Source organism: Erpetoichthys calabaricus, chromosome 9 (genome assembly GCF_900747795.2).
Source record: "Erpetoichthys calabaricus chromosome 9, fErpCal1.3, whole genome shotgun sequence".
In the NCBI taxonomy this organism is placed as follows: Eukaryota; Metazoa; Chordata; class Cladistia; order Polypteriformes; family Polypteridae; genus Erpetoichthys; species Erpetoichthys calabaricus.
In genome coordinates, this window is record NC_041402.2 from 66,433,570 (window position 1) to 66,454,259 (window position 20,690).

The window sequence follows — 20,690 nt, forward strand, 5'->3', positions numbered from 1 at the left end:
TAGCACCACATGAGTGTAAGTATTGTGGTCTGCTTAAGTGTGCCCTACAAATGAGTAGCACCCAGGACTGGTTGAGCCTTGTACTCGATGCTTCTGGGGTGGGCTCTGACTTTCCTTTGACCCTAAACTAGATTAAACATGTCTGAAAATAATATATTATATTAGATTGAGGTATTTCTAATTCTAGAAACTTGAGTTGTGTGTTTGATTTCACTTTAGGGCATATATGCCTTAATGAACAGTAGATCTTAGAGTGATAATTAAAAAAATGGCCTCATTAATGCAGTCTAAATGAGTAAAAAATGCTTATTATTTTTTGAGAGAGCTTTTGAGAGAAAGAAAGCAGTTTGCCATTCCCTAATTCTAACCCCCATCTGCCCCCCATATTTTTTTTTTTTTTTGCCATTTAGTCATGATGAGAACCAATACATTTTTGCATTTCGTCTTAAATGAGTTTATTCAAGTGTAGTCAATGTGTTCCCGAAGGGGGGCAACCAGGAAAACAGTAGCAAATGTGACCATACATCCACAATGAAATACCAGCACTGAGGACAAGCTGTGTAATCCAGCCAATGATGTTCTGGGGCCGTGATGGCTACCAGCCGACAAATACCCACGGACCTCAATCCTTTTTATTGTATTCAGACTGCAGTGTTATATTTCCAGCCTCCCCTTAGCACCACACATACAGTGTACTCGAAAACAAAAATCTATAATATTGATTCCACAATGTCACCACAATTATTCTTTTGAAACAGCCATTGAAAACAAATTACATCTGCACTGCCTTTTCATCCGATTGCTCTGGGTGAGCAATGTTCACCGTAGCCTCCAGCGTTTTTAGTGTTAGCACAGTGTCACTAACGACTGTGCGAGGGGAAAAAGGAAAGGGAAAAAAAATCATAGAAAATGCACCAGAGAGATATTTAGAAGGGAAAAAGCTTAAATTAGTGACATTGCAGAAGTCAGGATAGCTAACTTGCAAAATGAAAAAAATGAGGGGGTGGGTTGGGGCAGGAGAATGTGGGAGGTAGGGGGCTGTGCTTTAACTATTATTATTTAACGGTGTCTGTTGGTGTAAACATAAATTGTAACATTTTTTTATAGAAATATCAGTGCAAATGTATGAGAAGTTTCAAATTTATTATACTGTGCTCATATTTTGGACATTATGTGCAAGAAGATCAAGGTATCTTTTCGGCATGCTTTCTGATTGCAATTATTAATCCGGTGTAGTGGAAGTGTATCACTCTATTATATAATTGCACTAAATGCTAGCCCTATCCATAGTATTTAAAGTATGTCTTTACACATTACTGCAAAACTAAAATGTCCAAGTGCACACATGTCTGCATCTATACAAGCATTATTTGAGTAAGTCAGGATATCTGGTCAAAGTCAGCTGTTTGGCTAAATGTGTTTTCTGTTATAAAATGAAAGACATAGCAGAAAACACCTACAAATATGATCTGATTTTCAACTTTATTCAGTACTGTCCCATTTGTATAAATATATGCAAAAGATTTATTTCAAAAATAGCAATCAATTTTAAAAGTTACATATACAGTACAGTATAATTTAATGAAATTTTAGTTGCGTTTGAAGAATGTAAATGTCTGCACACAGTTTTTTCATTCACATAAAAAGAGGGTCTTTTTATGTGTGCATCTGCTTAGAAACATTCTTTTAGTCCCATAACATCAAATGCTGTGATTAAAGCAAACAGTTTGACATACATACTGTGTGTTTTTTAAGAAAATCAAACCATTTGTGCCAAATAAAAAGGCTTAACATTTCACAAAAGAGGAAAATTTATGAGCTTTAAATTGTATTTCAATTAATATTATTCAATCCATACACAAAAACAGTAAAACTCTTATTAAATGCAAAATGAATGCAACTGTAAATTATTCATTGATACCCTAATCACTAAGAAGTAAAAATAAATGATGCATATGTTTTTCAAATGAAGATGGTGCCCAATTATTCTTCTACTTGTTTAAATATTTTGTGTGATGCTTCTACATCGTGTTTTGCTTTTCACTATTTTTCTCTTTAAGAAAATTATAAAATATATCAAAAACATCAATAGGGTTACAATACAAGAACAAAAGGAAGTTATAACCATAAATGATTTTTGATATTGCTCACATTCTATTTTTGTGTTTTTTTTATTATTACTTTATGACTATAACTAATAAGCAAATGCTATATGAAAGTGTTACCTGCTTTACTGACGGTAACACTGAATGCATTGCTGGCTGTATATCTGTAATAATGTTCTTGTATGTGGAAAATCTTCTGCGCTCTCTTCTTTCAAGAGATTGTTTAACATTTCTCCACAAAATACATCAATATGGTGATAACAATGTATATAATATGGAGGCAAAATTATCATAATAAAGAAAAATGTCACAAAACAAGTAAATGCAAAAATGCTACAAAAGATACTTGGTTTTACAAAGCAAGCATTTTGGTCACACACATATCTAGCAAACCTTTGCACACACTATTTAATATTTCTGCCTGTGTGTATGTGTATGAGAGTGTACAAAAATTTTATTGCTTCTGGGATTATATGCAAATAAAAAATGCATCAATGCGGAAATGAACCAATTTCAGTCTTTTAAAATGTGTGCCCTCTATAAAAATGTGCCTTTCTTTTTTTTCTTTTTTTTTTTTTCAAAGCAGCCTAATAGCTTCAATTCAATTATATTAGCTTGTGGCCTCACTTGACAAAAAACTAATGTCAAGTCCTCTGTGTTGGCAATTAATTTTTGATCCTCCCACCATCCCAGTAGTCAAGGTAGAATTCTTTTGTTAAATGTTGACCACACAAGTCAAAACCGTGGTTCCTGCAGCAGGGAAACGCCAACTTTGGAGTATTAAGAAAACCAATAGCCTTGTTGACATGAACATGGGAGCCTAACCCCCGAAGCCTCCTGATATGAGGCATTGATTTTTCTGTCTTCGTACAGTAGTAAAGCCATTCATTCTCTATGGTCAGGACTCACAGGGCCAGGCAAAAATCCTTTTCTTTCCATTCCTACCTTGAGGCAAACTTGAAGAATAAATTCAACATTTTCAGGGGTGATCAGAGAATGCCGTATTTAGAAGAAGCTTAATGTAAAAAGCATAGGGATCATCCTGATGTGTTTATTCTCTAATACTGTTTTATGTTCTGTTCAGGTATTCATACACTTAAATTGATTGACAATAAAAAACTATCAGAATGATTCATTAACTATCATTTTCTATATGTTGTATTATAAGGTAAACCCTCATTTTAGTTAAATAAATTAAATTTGACATCATCTACATATTATACTTTGTTTAGCCTATCTATTTCTTTTCACTTATTTCACCATCAATTCCCTGTATTCTTTATGCAATTCATATTTTGATTTGAAGTCTGTAGTCTACATGGCAAAGAGAAATCTTTCTATCCATCCACTTTCTCAAGTTAGTATTTCAGGTCAGGGTGATTTGGAACCAGAGCATGCTCTGGGAATAACAGGCACAATACATGAATCAGTCCATTTCAAAGAAGCAATTACAAACTGACCATCACTCACACAGAAGCAAAGTCACTTGTCAGCGTATTTTGCACATACGATATGGAATGTGGGAGGAAACTCACAGAGAGGGCATCCAGCGAACTCCACACAAACAGTGAACAAACCAGGACAGTCTGGAAGTCTGAGGCAAAAGCACTTACTGCTGTCAACTTCTTCCCAAAAACAATTCTAAAAATTTAGACAGAAGATGGCATCTTGAAAAGCTTGCCATGACCATTAAGAAGAGAGTGACTATCAAAACAGGAATGACTTCAGTTTCTTTAGACTTTGCTTAGAACTCATTTTTTTTAAATTTCTTAATTAGATTCTAGGACAAATCTTAACTACGTCCAGAAGGAGTCCAATTTGTTTAAAAGTTGGCGCTGGAGATGGAGAATGCCACATCTTTGGATTTACATATCTTTTACACTCACAATTACCAATAGAGGTCTGTGCATCAGGTTTTCAATGAAATATGAATATTGGTTTTCATTATGCCAAGTGATCAGGCCAATCTATGCTGAGCAAACAAACATAAAAGTGTTATGATATTAGAGATGATTGTTGCAGAAAGGCTCTTAGCCAATTGGGAATAATCTGAGGGGTATATACAGTAGGTGTAATACCAAAGAGGACTGACAGCTTAGGTAGTAGGCCATTACAGCTCCTACTTTTGCCAACTGCATTCACCACAGAGATGTGTTCTGTCTTTGGATCAGGAGACAATGGACTATTTAATCAATGAAGAGAGACTCCAGTTATAGCAATGATTGTCAGATCTTCTATTGAAGTCTCCCCATTAGCAACAGCATCTGGACTATCCATACCACATGCACTTCAGAACAGGTCATCCACCTGAAGCCAAGCATGTTCAGGTCCGGCCAGTACTTGAATGGGACACCATCAGCAACCTAAGCATTTCCTAGATAGATAGATACTAGGAAATGCTTAGGTTGCTGATGGAAGAGGTGTTGGTGAGGCCAGCAAGGGGTGCTTACCCTGTGGTGTGAATGTGGATCCCAAAGTCAGAGTGCAGTGATAGGAACACAGTGCTGTAAAAATGGCACCATCCTTCAGATTAGACGTGAAGCCGAAGTCCTGACTGTCGGTGAACATAAAAGATCCCTGAGCATCCTTTGTAAAGAGTAGGGTGTATCCCGATGTCCAGGCTAAATTGTCCACCATGGCTTAGTCATGCTGCCCCCCTAATCATCACATGTCTCTAATTGGCTATCTCTCTCACCACCTAACAGCTAATGTGTAGTAAGTGTACTGGCACAAGAATGGCTGCCATCGGATCATTGAGGTGGAAACTACACATTAATGATGGTTGAAGTGGCTCCCCACTCGCTGAAGTGCTTTGAGTAGTGAGAAAAGTGCTATATAGATGTAAAGAATTAGTATTACTATTATTATTATTGCTATCAAGCTTACGCTAATGGACTGGCCTTCAAGCCTTCTTCAGTGCTGAGCCATGTTTCTCCCTTAGGGTTGACAACTATCAGATTCATATTCATTTTAGAAATAATGTTTACCACTTTGCAGTCTATGCAGTTTTCTTGAGTAGCATACTTTTTGAACAGGAAGTGACATGGTGTGGGCCACCATTAATCCAAACTGCATTTTGATTGTGCCCATTAAACCTTGTCATTCATCGTACAACATTTAATGACACAACTCTCTGAAATCAACAAAGAGACAACTCCTGAGGACAAGGTGCTGTTACTTCTTGAAAATTCCTTCATAACATCTGCAACTGTTTATTGCCAGACCTTTTTTGGTAACACTTATGTGTACATTATAGTCCAGGCTACCCATCATTGCTGGAGAATGTAAAAACAAAACATCTCTGTGTTCTAAAGCCTTCTCTCTTCTTCCCTCTGCGGAAGAGAGGATTGACACCCATTCCACCACTGACGTCACTTTCGTTATTTGCCCGCCTGGACCCTTCTCTTCCTGCCTAGAACCCATATGTCTGCAAATTCAGCAATTTTTAGATTAGTTTCATAATGCGCTCTTGTCTGAAAATACACATCCGCAACTTGTTGTGTGTATTTATGTTTCCAACTACTCTAATTATAAGGGTTCACCAGAGTGGTTCCCCAACTCTTTTTTGTCTTTTCTTTTTTTTTTAACAGTGAGTATTTAAAAATTTGTGCAGATGCTATAAATTATATTAAACCTACAAAGCAGTTAAAGTATAGAATCAAGGTATCTATAACAGAGTACTCAAAATAAAATGATTAAGTATTTTATTATGTAGTACCAGTAAAAATATAATTTTGATCTGATGATCAGAAAATTAGTGAAGGTATTTTAAATTCAGTAGATAAAATTCAGTTTTAATCCTATTGTGTAGATTGATTAGAAAAAATATAATAGTTTTTGTTTTCGTATAATTAACCCATCATTTTTGCTAGCAGGGAATTTAAGTGGGCTCTGAGGCAACACTACCCCCTGCCCCATTTTCTGGGCTAAGTTATAAAATATGTATGAATCTGGTGAGAAAATTTTAAACTTGAACCTGTTTATTTAGTGACATTGTTCACTTTGTACTACACAGTTATTTCAAAACATGGCAGAAAGAATCCTACCTAGAACTAAGAACTATGACCATATAGTTCTTATTCTTAAACCATTTTACTGGGTGCCACTCAAGTTTAGAGCTTATTTTATACTCTTCCTTATCACATAAAATGATGTAAATGACTCAGCTCCACCTTATTTTATCTTCCTTACCTTACCAAACTTATTAGTGCTTATACGCCAGGGAATACATTGTGATTTCTAGATGCAGGACTCTTGTATATTTGGTGGATAAATAAAACTACTGCAGGAAGCAGAGGCTTTAGCTAACTTTTGAACCAGTAGTAAAGAATCCCCAGCAGCCTCAGTATTTAAATCAAAGCTGACATCTCATTATTTTATAACAGCATACTTTTGATAGTTGCAGCTGATACTGTTTTATGTTAGTCTCTTATATTGCCCCTTAATAAATTTTAATTGTTTTTGATTTACCGTTTATTGATTCATCTCCAATTTCTTTCTCAAGTTGTTGTCTGTGACAACTTCTCATCACATAAGATGGGCCTATTTACAGGTGTCTTTCATCCAAATAAAACTGTGATTGCTTGTTTATGGAAATAATCCTTTTTAGAATGTGGGAGACCTAGAGCAGCTGGAATTTAAACCAAATCCACATTGTACTGAATGTAATGTAATATGATGTTTCTCTATTTATGATTAAACTTTACATTTTGTGTTTGCTGTATTTCATTTTTCATACTAAATTCATCATTCTTATATCACGTGCTAGACTCACAAGTGAAATCGTGCTGAATAAGATAGAACTGAACATTTCAATTAAAACCTTAAGGCGCTGCATCTCATGAAGAGCAGAATTAAATTATTCTGGCCTGGGATGAGCTGTATGAGTTCTTGAGATGCTGTGACTAACAGTGCCAGCTTGATACTTGCCTAACCCAGGTAGAATTTGCTGATGTTATTCAAGTTCTGGTCATAGGAGTGGGAGCCTGTCACTAATTCAGTTCAGAGTTGAAGGCAGCCAGTGCCAACCCCAGTGGAATTGAGGGCAAGGACCAGTTAGCACAGCATTAAAGGATAAGTTTGGTATTTATCAAGTCAAAGTTATTTCTTCTCAATCATTGTATATATTAGTTTGCCACATGAAACTGCATTCTAAAGTGAAGTGTATTTTAGAAATTTTTAAATTTGTAAAAAATATATATTTTTTTAAATAACTAGCCTGCATCTTGAGATTGTGCACATATTGCAAAACTGCATATCCATGTCATTTCATGATAGAAGTAAAGTAAAAAGCAAAATATGTTTGTGAAATTTTAAAAGTAAATTGCATGTGTTCTTCTTCAGCAATAACCTTTCAGTGTCAGGGGCGTGGCTTAATATCAGAAAGTTATTGTGAAGTACTATTATAGGCATTATGGAATGTTGAGATCCAGATGTGCATTGATGTCTCTGTCCTGTAGACAACTAGACTGAATAAGTCTTCCTTACCATCACTCACGTTCTTTCACTATACCGAATCTTTGGTCATTATGGATATTGCCTGCTGCTGCTGGTATGATAACACACACTTGTGCTTCTGTGGTGTAACGAGACAAAGATTGAGCATGTGTGTAGCATACAATCAAGTAACAAGAACTGAACAGATGTTATATGCATACATTTAGTTTTAATCGGGTTGAAGGTTATTAAGCTTAGTACAGCTGTTTTAGCTTTGGCAGAGTGGTAATCTATAGCTGTCATTTCCACCTTATAGTGCTGGAGTCTTCACAGAGTTTGCAGATTCTCTCTGTGTATTTCCAGATAGATTTGTATCAGTGTGTCAGTGAGTTAACTCAGTTCTTTTATTACCAAATTATCAGCAAGAGTGAATCATTATGTATTAAAAATTCGATCATTGGTTTATGGCACTTTAATCTCTTTCATTATGGTTTGACTCTATGGCACACACTGCCATTTTCATTTTCTGAGTTCTTTTTTTATCAAGCACACAACACGCTATGAAAAGTGTGATGTGAAGGTGGCCTGGCTCTTTCACAAATCTGTGCAATGCAATGCATGTTATCAGTTCAGTTCAGATGAATTATTGTGCCTATAAAGTACAAAAAAACTTTTACATGTGCTGTACAACATGATCCTTACTCTCGGCATGAAACTTGCTCTGTAAAATAAAAATATAGAATGCGATAGGTGAAAAGCTGTTTAGGAAAAAATAGTCATATGATTTAAGTGTGCATCTGTCTGTTGTTACAGATATAGCAGAACAAAACTTATGGAGAAACTTAATTACAGAAAGAAAATTGGGATAATATGCCAGAATTTAGCTTATTGAATGGGGAGTTGTCAAAACTTCACCTATGATGCCCACTACAAACAGACAAACGAGCAAGAAATGTAATATTACCTCAGGAAAACAGTACTGACAATCTGTGATTAAATGTATTATATGGTTGTCGCAGGCAAGCCTCAGAAACACTGAACTAAAGTTTTCTTAAACTGAAACCTCTGCTACATCAAAGTGGACGTATTTGATAAGTTTTAAGGGTTTTCTTTATAATGGGATTCCAGTACCCATTAGCGTCATTATAAAACACAAGAGCAGGCTAGTTATTTTTTTAAATGTATCAAATTGTCTTCATTTTAGAACAGAGTTTCATATAGCAAATTAGCATGTACCATAATTGTGAAGAAATAGATTTGACTTTAGAAAGACCAAATTTATCCATTGATTTTTTTGGGGGCGGCACGGTGGTGCAGTGGGTAGCACTACTGCCTTGCAGTTAGGAGACCCGGGGTCGCTTTCCAGATCCTCCCTGCGTGGAGTTTGCATGTTCTCCCCATGTCTGCGTGGGTTTCCTCCAGGTGCTCTGGTTTCCTCCCACAGTCCAAAGACATGCAGGTTAGGTGCATTGGTGATCCTAAATTGTCCCTAGTGTGTGGATGTGTGTGTGTGTGCCCTGTGGTGGGCTGGCGCCCTACCCGGGGTTTGTTTCCTGTGTTGGCTGGGATTGGCTCCAGCAGACCCCCGTGACCCTTTAGTTAGCATATAGCGGGTTGGATGATGGATGGATTTCTTTGGGATGTAGGAGAAAAAGTTGAGCATCCTGATAAAAAAAAAATGGGTAGGTATAATTAGTTTTAATTATTTTAACAGTGTCTTTAATCTTTGTGTAGATATGTATATGCAGTATATGCAGAGTGTGTATATATAGTATACATATATATTTATGTGTGTGTATGTATGTATAATATCTAAGTGTGTGTTCTGAGGCAGCAATGCAGAAGAATCGATTTTTGCCAGATTATTTACACAGCTGTCCTCTTTCTACTGGTAGTAAACCATGGGCATTACAAACCCCCTTTTTTAGTCTGGATGTTTACTTTTGTTTTTTTATTGAGATTTATAATCTGTGCATAGCACAGTGGCTGAATTTTTTAATTGTCCTTCACAGAGACCCAAGGGGCTGACATGCTTATATTGCAAGTTTATTTTTATAGACCAGCGCTGGCTTTTGCAAAGGCGTAATAAAGAATATTAAGTAAGGGAGTTATTTTTTTTTTTTAATTTCCTTTCAAAGGTACATATATAGATGGAGTGGTGTGCATATAGTTAATGCACTGTTTTACATGCTGATCTTAACGCCCCAAACACACTCCCCCCCACTCCACTCCTAAGACAAGGGCAAATAGCAACAAACTCTTATTATCTGTAGTAATGCAAATTACAGAGATTTGAAGTTAGCACTGATCTTCTGGCTGCAGGGCAAACATTTAAATAATAATCTCCTTTCAATCAGCTGAAATGTTTCCAGTTCATTTATTTAAATCAAGAGGTCAAAAACACAGATTTAAAATGTTAAATGATTTTCTTTTCTTTTATGGTATCTTTTTTTTTCGCTGTGTGAACTGCAAATGTGTTAAGCATTCATAAATAATATGTTTTTTAACCTATTTGCCCAAACTGTAAACTATTCATTGATGCTTTTGCTCCATAAAGAAAAATTAAGCTTTATAGGAAAAAAATAGAATCTAAAATAAAGAAAGTGATATTGAGAAAAGAGCTCGAACATCTCAATGATTTTTTTCAAGCTTGATTAACCAAGCCATTAGAAACTTCTGGAAAATGTATATAATTATTTAGGCTGTCATACGCTGGCAATAGTAATTGACAAGATTGGTACGAGATACAAGGCAATAACAGAATATATTAAAAAATAAAATCTCCTGGCTTGATTACAGCGAGAACATTACTTGTGCCACAATATTATTAACAACACAATTATCAAGGCATCCCTAGGACATGCTTGCAGGACTTTAATGCATTAGCAAACCTTGGCTAACGAAGAAAAAATTAAAATACAGCAAATTTCAAAGCACCAGTTGTGCCCGATATCATTAAAAATTTATAAAACTTTCCCTGAACATGACAAGTGTTAGGTCTGAACGAAGATGTGCTGAGAGCTGAGAGAAGAAGCCTTGTTATTTTATGTGTATTTCTCTCCCTTTTTCTCTCCTTCTCTCTCCCTCTCTCTTTCTTATCCCCACCCTAGCTATCACCTCTCCAGCTGAAAGATGTAGCCATTACAGAGTGACAGTTTGACACACAATGACCTGTCAGACCATTCATCTTTCAATGTTTTATTTTAGCAAGAAGCCAAACTGAAGAGAAAATAAGCAAGTTGTTTCAGGGCTTGGAATCAGATCAAACATTTCTGGCATCCCCACTTACCGTACCTTTGATTTACAGCAAATCTGTCAGGATTTGATTAGAGAGTGAGCTCTTAAAAACCTATCGACATTCCACAGTTCTGCCCACCCAGCCCCTCCCAACGCAGAGCAGTTATCACCCCAAAGATACATAAAAGATGATTATAAAGTAAGTTATCCATGTCAATAAATGGTAGGGCATTTGAAGGTGAAACTGTGGATAGCTTTTAAGGAAGCAGTAGTGTCTGAAATCTACAACTGGGGCCTCTGGTACTAGAATGGTTCACCGAGGCTATTGCTTATAAGTGTAGTGCCCAGTAGAGGGCCACCATATGTTAAGCTGATCCATATTTGTAAAAGTACATTTACTTCTAAAAATTTACTTTTCAAAATGGGGTCACAGGGATACCCCAGTTACTAAAAGCAAACTCTTAATAATTCAAACTAATTTTGAGTTGATATTCAAATAATTCGTTGTCCCTCCTATATGTCTAATGCTGAATCTGGCAATTCTACTAAAGGAACCAATTACTTGGAAAGTAACCAAGAGCAGCACTGAAACTTTTTTGTATGTCTATGTCCGTTTTTTGTTGTCAGAAAGGTGCATATTCAACAGCAGTAGTTGGCCTAAGCTTCAAGCTCACTAACAGTTACATCCACTTTTCTTTGAGTATCCAAGTATCAAAAGTCAATAAATAAACAGTTAATTTCAAATGAAACATAAAAGAGTGACACAAAATATGTTGTATGAAGAAGCTTGAGCTGTGGCAATAAAATTTCTTTATATGAAGGGAGGAAATGGAAAACACATGCTGGGCATTTTATAGCAATCAAACATCTAATTATAATATAACATGTATGTCCAAGAAAGACAGATGAGTAACACGATTAAATGCATTTATTTTCTGTAAATGTTGAAATTTTGATTTTAGACAGAGAAAAGAAGAATATGCAAAAAGGCAATCAAAGTAGAAGTCCATTTACTTGCTGGCCTAACACATTGTTGTTATGGTACATTTATGTGAATATCTCATATTTAGATTTACTTATTTGTCTGACACCTTTATCCAAGGTGACATAAAACATCCATCCATCCATTTTCCAACCCACTGAATCCGAACACAGGGTCACGGGGGGTCTGCTGGAGCCAAGCCCAGCCAACACAGGGCACAAGGCAGGAACCAATCCCGGGCAGGGTGCCAACCCACCGCAGGACACACACAAACACACCCACACACCAAGCACACACTAGGGCCAATTTAGAATCACCAATCCACCTAACCTGCATGTCTTTGGACTGTGGGATGGAAACCGGAGCGCCCGGAGGAAACCCACGCAGACACGGGGAGAACATGCAAACTCCACACAGGGAGGACCCAGGAAGCAAACCCAGGTCCCCAGGTCTCCCAACTGCGAGGCAGCAGCGCTACCCACTGCACCACTGTGCCACCCGACATAAAACATTTATGATAAAATTAGTTACATTTGTTTTGGTTTTCTAATTGGAGCACAGGCAGGTTCAAAGCCTTTACCACTGCCTGTTACTAAGGATGGCACGGTGGTGAATCCCAGATGTGAATCTCAAACCCTGTTGTTGTTCATGTGCAGTTATCATGTTCTTCCTGTGCATTGTTTTTCCTCACACATCCACAAGAGTGTGCATGTTAGGTTAATTAGCGTTTCCAAATTGTCTGCAATGTGAATTTGGGTGTGCGAATAAGTGAAGTTGGCACCTTGCTCAGAGCAGTTTCCCTTACTGAAGAATAGGTTGCAGCCTTCCAAAACCCAGAGTTGGAAGTGTGAGAATGAGCTATCAGTTAATGTGCAGTAGTTTGTAAATATCCATAGTGTTTTTGATCTACAGTATGAGCAAATGTGGATGGAAGTTCAATGGCAAGAAAAAGTCTCCTGCTAAATATTGGCATATGTAAGAGTCTTAAAAAATATACAATGTGCATCATTAAAAGATTTGTAATGATGAGAAGGAAAGATGAAATGAGGTGAGGAGGTAGGATTTTGTATAATAATGCAAATCTACTAATTGCCTTAGGGCCCACTTGCACAGGCTGGCTACCCTTTTTTGAAACAAGCCAATTTCCTGCTCATCTTATCAGCATGCTATGCCCCATCACTCTTTTTTTTTTCATTATTCAAACACAAGTCATCCCTTTTTTTACTTCCTACTCTAAGCTCAAAGTACCATTAAGGCTACAATTTCCCTATAAAGTAGTAGAGACTCCCAGTCACAGCCCACCAGCCTGAAACATTCTTATAGAGTGCCAAGCACTGTAGTCTAATGGCTGTTGCCAACACATCATTATTCAGGCCTTTTACTGAGAAGCCTTCATTCTTGGTTTGATCTAACACAGTGTGTTTGGTTCGGCCATTTGTTCCACTTAACAAGAAATTCAATCCTTGAATATCTATAATGTAAAATGCAAAATGTATTTCAGGGTTCTTAATGCTGACTAAAAATTCAGTGAATTCCAAAAATATTAAGATCCCTTCATTTTCTGCACACTTTGTTATGATGTACAGTATATTTAATTTTAAATTGATAAATTTGCCATTTTGCCAATTAATCTACACTCAATAACCTATAATGACAAAGTAAAAAAATGATTTCAGAAAGATTTGCAAATTTATTAAAAATCAAAAACTGAAATCTTTTATTTATATAAAAACTCAGACCCCCCCTTGCTGTGACACTTCAAATTGTGGTCAGGTGCATCCTGTTTGCTTTAATGATCCTTGAGGTGTGACTAGAATGTGATTGGAGTCCACCTGTGACAAACTGAATTAATTAAACATAGTTTAAGAAGGCACACACCTGTATATTTAAGTTCCCACAATTCATACTGTATTTCTGGGCAAAAAACACAAGCCATAAGTCCAAGGAACTCAGTGTAGACCTCTGTGATAAAATCATGGTGAGGCATAAAACAGAGCATGGACATAAAACTATTTCTAAAGCTTGGTGTGTTCCCAGCAGCACAGTAGCCTCAATAATTGAGGAATGGACAAAGTTTGGAATTGCCAAGGCTCTTCCTAGAGTTGGCAGTCTAGCCAGACTAAGTAATGGTGAAAGAAGGGTCCCAATGGTCACTCTAACAGAGCTTCAGGAATCCTCTGCTGAGATGGGAAAAACCTGTTGGACAAATGACCGTCTCAGCAGCTCTCTGTCAATGAATCATTTATGGTAGAATGGTTAACTCCTCGTTGGATTTGCCAAATGGCATTTAAAAGACTCTGAGAGCATGAAGAAAATAATTCTCTTGTCTGGTAAGACAACAATTAAACTCTTTAAGCAGGACTTCAAGACCAGGCACTACTCATCACCTGCCTCATACCATCCCTACTATGAAGCATAGTGGTGGCAACATCATATTATGGGGGTGCAACTGACAGAGAGACAGGTCAGTATTGAGGGAAGGATGAATACAGCCAAATACACACCGATTCTTGAAAAAACCTGGTCCAGATTGCAAGCAACCTCAAACTGGGGCAACAGTTCACATTTGACCACAACAATGTACCAAGTGGCTTCGGGACAAGTCTCTGAGCATCCTGGGATGACCCAGCCAAAGCCCAGACTTAAAGCCCATAGAACATCTGTTGAATGAGCTGAAAAGTGAATAATACAGACACTTCTCATTCATTCTAATGGAACTTGAGAGGATACGCCAGGAAGAATGGGATAAACTGCCCAAATCCAGATGTACATTGCTTATAGAGACTTACCCGAGAAAACTTCCAAAGAAGCTTCTACAAAGTACTGCATTAAGGGTCTGAATACTTACATGAATGATATATTTAAGTTTTTGATTTTTTAATAAATTTACAGACCTTTCTTAAAACATGTTTTGTACTTTTTCACAAGTATGGGCTGTTGAGTGTAGAGTGCAGAGACAAATGTTCCATTTAAAATTAAATCTGTAACACAAAGTGTGAAGAACTAAGAGGTTCTGAGTAATTTCTGAATCCACTCTATATGTACCCTATATGCTATATTGCAGAGAAGATGGCAAGGATATAAAATAAAGATTAAGACCTTCATTGTCATTGTGGATCACATAAAATATATATAACAAAAGTAGCAGATAATCATGACATTTCCTTCTCAAGAATACAGAAGAACCTTCGCTGTAACATGTTGTCAGTTTCTTCCCATACTAAAATGATTTTCTGTTAATTTCTAGTACAAGCAGATCTGCCTTTTTCTAAAGTGTTCATCTATATGCACAAAATATTTCCTGAACAATCCTTAAAGTCTTGGTGTTTTACACTAAATGCTTATCGGAGGGAGTTAGAAAATAACAGTGTAATTGTGTACGTCTGCAGAAAGGAAACAACAATTCTGAACCATTAGCAAACTTGCTTAAACCAGTTTAGGGCCATCAGGGTCAACGTTTATGCCATCAACATCAAATACAATGTATGAGCCTTCCTGTGAAAAGTGTCAGTTCATGGCACTGCATACTTGCTCACACACCAAAACTCTATGCATGTACACCAAATTTAGAATTACCCAATCAACTAAGCTGTACATCTTGGAGAGGCTTCGAGAAAACCAAAATATCCAGAGAAAGAAGTGCAGACATCCTGATAATCTGAAAATTCCACATGCACTTCTCTCATGTTTAGGATTCAAAGTGAAGTCTCTGAACCAGTGAGGCAGTAGTGCTAACCATTGTGCCACCATTACACCCTACATACAAGTCAGGTGTACACCCTTAACTATAATACCAGTCATTTATCATAAAATACAAAAAAAGAAATTTCCTCAAAGGTGGTTCAAGTGGCTTCCTTTCCTATCGGCTTTTAACAAATAGACACTGATTGATATGCTTGAGTGTGTGTGTATACATGTGTCAACTGTGTGAATATAAGCATACAGCTAAAATGAGCAACATGAGACTGTTGTATTCTTTCAGAAAGAGTGACCACCTAACTTCACATTGATGCAATGTAGGCATATGCCAGTGATCAGGACACATTTCAATTAAAATTGAAGTATGTGCTTTTCCTGTTTGAACCTTTTTAGCGACTTTCCTGATTAGGTCTAGTGCTGTGCACTTTGAAGCATTGAATAAGGCAGGCTGTATAGATTTGCTTTATGTTTCCTTCAATAACCTTCTAAAGAGACAGTAAAGGAGATCTCTCTTTTTCTCCTCATTATAACAGTTTTGTAGAGAGGGCAGGGAGTCAAAATTTTTGGAACTTCAAAGCAGCCTTCTCTAATCAATATATCTGCCTCCCTTCATCACCGCCCCCCCCCACCCCTTTCTGCAATGCAGACAAATAAATCAGGTATTTAGTCCTAAGACTTTGTATTTTCAGCTAGGAGCAAAAATACAACTATAAGGAAGATTTTAAAGTATATGGTTTTGAATCTGAAAATGAATGGTGTAATTTAGCCTATAGGGATGATATAATGCTCTAAGTGTAAACATTTCAAAGGTTAGGAATATATTTCTAAATAGCCTCTGTATGAATTAAAAATGTGAAAGTTTGACTCTTTTATCTGGAAAGATTTCCTATGTTTTTTTATTTTTTGTAATCATTCTTACTTCATTTCATTTACTGGTTAAATAGTTATGGCACATCATTAAAATTTTGTACCAGTTGTTTCTTTTCTGTAACCATTTATTAAAAACTAATTTAGTTATTTGCATGTTATTTCAGTTTTTCATTTGAAAGCTTCAAGAAATGAATAGCAAAAGTTTAGATATAATTTAAGATGATTTTAATTAACTAGTCATAACTAGTGTTGATCGGTGAAATTTGCCATAGTATTTCTCACAGACAATATGCTGTGTTCGCTGGTAATCTTCTTTGTCAAATATTTTCCTGGAAACTTGCTGTGCTGCAGGCTTAGAGGAATACTTTTCCCCAGTACCCCAGGAAGATTTGTGAGGCCGGTATGACATCACAGTGCTGTAACAGCCATGTGCAGAACTTTCAGCCTTGTCCACTGTAAGGTCGCTGCATGATCTTCTGGCACGACCCTTTGGTACTTCAGCCAGATTTGCAGGCTATATATTTTAAAAAATGGGTATATTAGCTAACCATAATGAGAATATTATCAATATTGCCACTCATACTTGTGCGCACATCACTCAGTTGCACAGCAGCTATGAGGCAAAACACATGAGATTCAGTAAAATAATAATAATAACAAAAGATTTACTACTATTTCTTCTTGATGGAAGTAAAAAATGCTGCATTTCTGAAACAAAGAGAAACTTTCTAGCTGTACCTGGAGCCTTGACTTCAGACAACAGAAGGAGCCAGATCTAAGTCGCCACTTCATCGCATGGCTAATTGGTGCAGCAAGGCTGGAATTCTGTGATACAAATATTATTATTATTATTATTTTACTTATTGGTAGTTTGAGACCATTTTTTTGTATTTGGTTTGTGGCTATTGTTTTATAGACAGGTGGTGCACTGGTTAGCACTGCTGCTTGCCAGCTGAGATCACATTTTTGGCAATAATGGTCCAGTATGGTTGCCAAACACTTTCCTTTCCCTCAGAGACACTTAACAGACCAATATAATGCACCAATATAATCCGCTCAAAACTAGTTCAGTTCTGCATTTTACAGAGTTCAGCAAGTTCCCAAATTTTAGGATATTTTGCCGAATTCACATTAACGCAAACTCTATGGGGTCTGCTCATCACGAGTCATTACAAATAGAATTAGTTTGATTTTATGGTGTTCATTATATAGAAGATGTGGACTTCTGGAAGAAGGAAAAAAATGTAAGGAACAGGGCGTGGCCTAATGTTGCGTAAGAGAGATTGTCACTATTCAAAAAGGATTTTGGAATGAGGGACAGGTAATATTGGCACACTGAAAATGATTCTGAGAGAAGTTAAAAATTAACTCAGGTAAGGATGTGGTAGAAGAATGGAGTATGAATAAGTGGGGTGAAAGAGGTCAGTGATCATCCATTGTTATTTGCATGATATGCCTAGGTTTGCAAATATAAATCATTTTTAGGGGGAGTATATTTCCACCCTTCCTTCAGTTTGATATACCAAGTGAGGCTTGTGTCAATTAAATAGGACATACTTTAATTTGCTTATTTTTTTCTTTTTGATTTATTTGTAGGATGGTTGAGTTAGATGCCTCAGAGTTTGTGACACTACCAAATTGAACAGAAGAGCATTGTCACTCATGTATGTCTTGAATGAGTGCATTACATTGAATGCCCTAGCGATTCGGTGTCAGCAGTGAATTTAGAATTAAGGGAGTTTTTCCCTTACTGGTGTGGAGGGGTCACAGGGCTCAGTGAAAATGTGAAGAGATCAGAGTTGAGTTATTAGAGAGTTGATTATGTGAGGGGAGAGGCCTTGGAGAGTTCATTGAAATAGATGATGATGAACAAAGTTGAGTGCAGAAGATGCTTCTAGTCACTGCTAGATCAAAGCATCTGAACCCTATATGGACTGAGGGATTGATGCTGTTATGTGCATATCCTGGAGAGACATGTGGACTGGATGTTTAAATGCAAAGCACGCAAATTAAGTACAAAGTGTAATCATGAAGTGTGGGATAAGTAAAGGACAAAGCGTGTCTAAATCACAAAGAATATGTGTAAAGCCGTATCTACATTGCATGCATGAGAATTTGTGATGAGTACTATGCTTAAATATTTTTAGACCATTCAGGTACTACATACTTAACTTCCATGTTTATGGGTATGTTTATTATATGAACATCTGAAAAGGTCATCTCTGTCCAGTCCTATACACAGATGTCTGATGTTCAATTATGATACTGGTGGAAGTGATTTTGGGTGTTCATATGACATTTTACTTTTCACCTTCTGTTTACTTGATTTACTTGAAGTACCATAAGAACAGCTTGAGGACAGGACACTTTTTACATCCAACAAAGCGACACTAACTCTGCTGTTCTCTATTATGTTCTTGATTTCTTGTATTTTCAGCACCCATTGTATTTTCTTTAGCAGACTTGTATGCATATTTGCAGATCTTTTTATAGTAATGGGACACCTTAATATGCAACCCATGCTTGAAGAAGAAGGGGTTAATATGGCCACAATATGAAAAGTTTTATTACAGCACAAGTAGGAGAGGTGGTCACAGAAAGTAAAAAAAAACACACAAACATACGGCTCCTGTCCATATACAGGGTTTGATAGGTGAAGTTCTTCGCCAAATGTCTTGGATTTCTTCTTGCACTACTAGATTTAGGGACCATTTTTACCTTGAGCTCATTTTGCTACTCAATAGCTGTTTATGCTGACCTCTTTTGTCTGATATTATATTATTTTGTATTTGTATACTGTTGTTTTGTATTTTGTAGTTGTTAATAGTCTTTGAAGATTTTATTTTGCTGTGTATAGATAATAATAAACTTGAGCTTGATATGTGCTTCAGAGTCTGCCATATTAGAGTGCCCCTGACCACCCAGGATCCTTTAAATCTCATACCCATGTCTTTTGTTTAAATGGTTAATAAACAAGACATCCTTTTCTCATTAATTTAAATTAAAAGTGAACATTCCCGTACTGCTACTTCCAGAGTAAAAGTTAGGAATACTGCTTGCACCATCTTCCTCAAACTGGTTCTCAGAGCCACTAGGGATAGCCATTGACAGATGTTCACAATGAGATTCAGATAAACTGTTCTATCACCAGTGTGGGTCTTTTTACATACAATTTATGTTTCCTTTCTACTTGAGTTTCATAGGTTTTTTACTGTTCTTTTAATCTGGGACACCTGTACCAGTTGGGCAACCAGTTACTACATAGATAGATTTGATTAAATTAAAAATAATCAGTAAACTAAGCATGCTATGCATTAAGCTTGTAAATCATTTTCCAGACATGTACTCTTCCAATTTACAAAATAGTAAAATAGTAACATATTTTATGAAGATAGACCTGGCATTAAATGAAATAACTAAAAGTGTGGAGTAACTGCCCCCATTCCAGCTGCTCTAAGTGAATTACTTGTTCATTTCAAAAAAAGCGTTTTTCATCACGATAAACCTTTTCTTTTCCCTTATGCACCAGCAAACATACTGATACAATTTAAAGGTCATGTTCTTTTCAAACTGACAGGGCCCTCCAAAATTTTGACGAGGGTCCCTCCAAGAATCACGTCGTCCAAACGGAAAAAGAATTAAGTTCATCGTCAGAAGATGTCAGCGCAATCATGTGAACTGATTAGAAAAACGGAGCAAAGCAAGAAGCCAGTCCTAAATATGACAGACAGGCTTTCAAGAGAGGCAATGATTGCTTGTTGAAAACAATAAACTGGTAACTGACAAAGAAGAAAAATAATTCAGGGATTACAATAAAGATATGAATTGCCTTAAAAGGTTGAAGCTCTTGTGTTTTATTAAAATGTTGACAGAACTGTCATCTAAATACAGATATATAAGACATAATACATGTAACATGCCTGTGTTATTGCTTTTCCTTGTTTGGCTCGAAAGAACTCAGATCATGCTTGCTAAAAAAGATATGCATGGCTGATAAGAATGAATTCAATGTTAATATTGATAGCCTGCACAGCACATCTAAGCTGCTTTCAGAGATGAAATGTTTAACAGCCATTCTCAGCTTTTATTAAACAAGAAGTTACCACAATTCATTTTCACTTGCGCCTTTTCTAAAGGGAGAGATCAAATAAGAGAAAGGAATTATTCTTGGTTTACCGATATCCAAAGTAAGCGAATTCTTCAGGAAATATGTCATTTTATAATAGTGGAGTTAAAGAACTAGAACTGAAAAATGTGGAACTAATATCTAATATATAATGTTCGGAAAATATGTTTTTCACAGGTCATTCAGATTTTAGCCTAATGGTTATATAGTACTATTATTTATTTAGTATTATCTT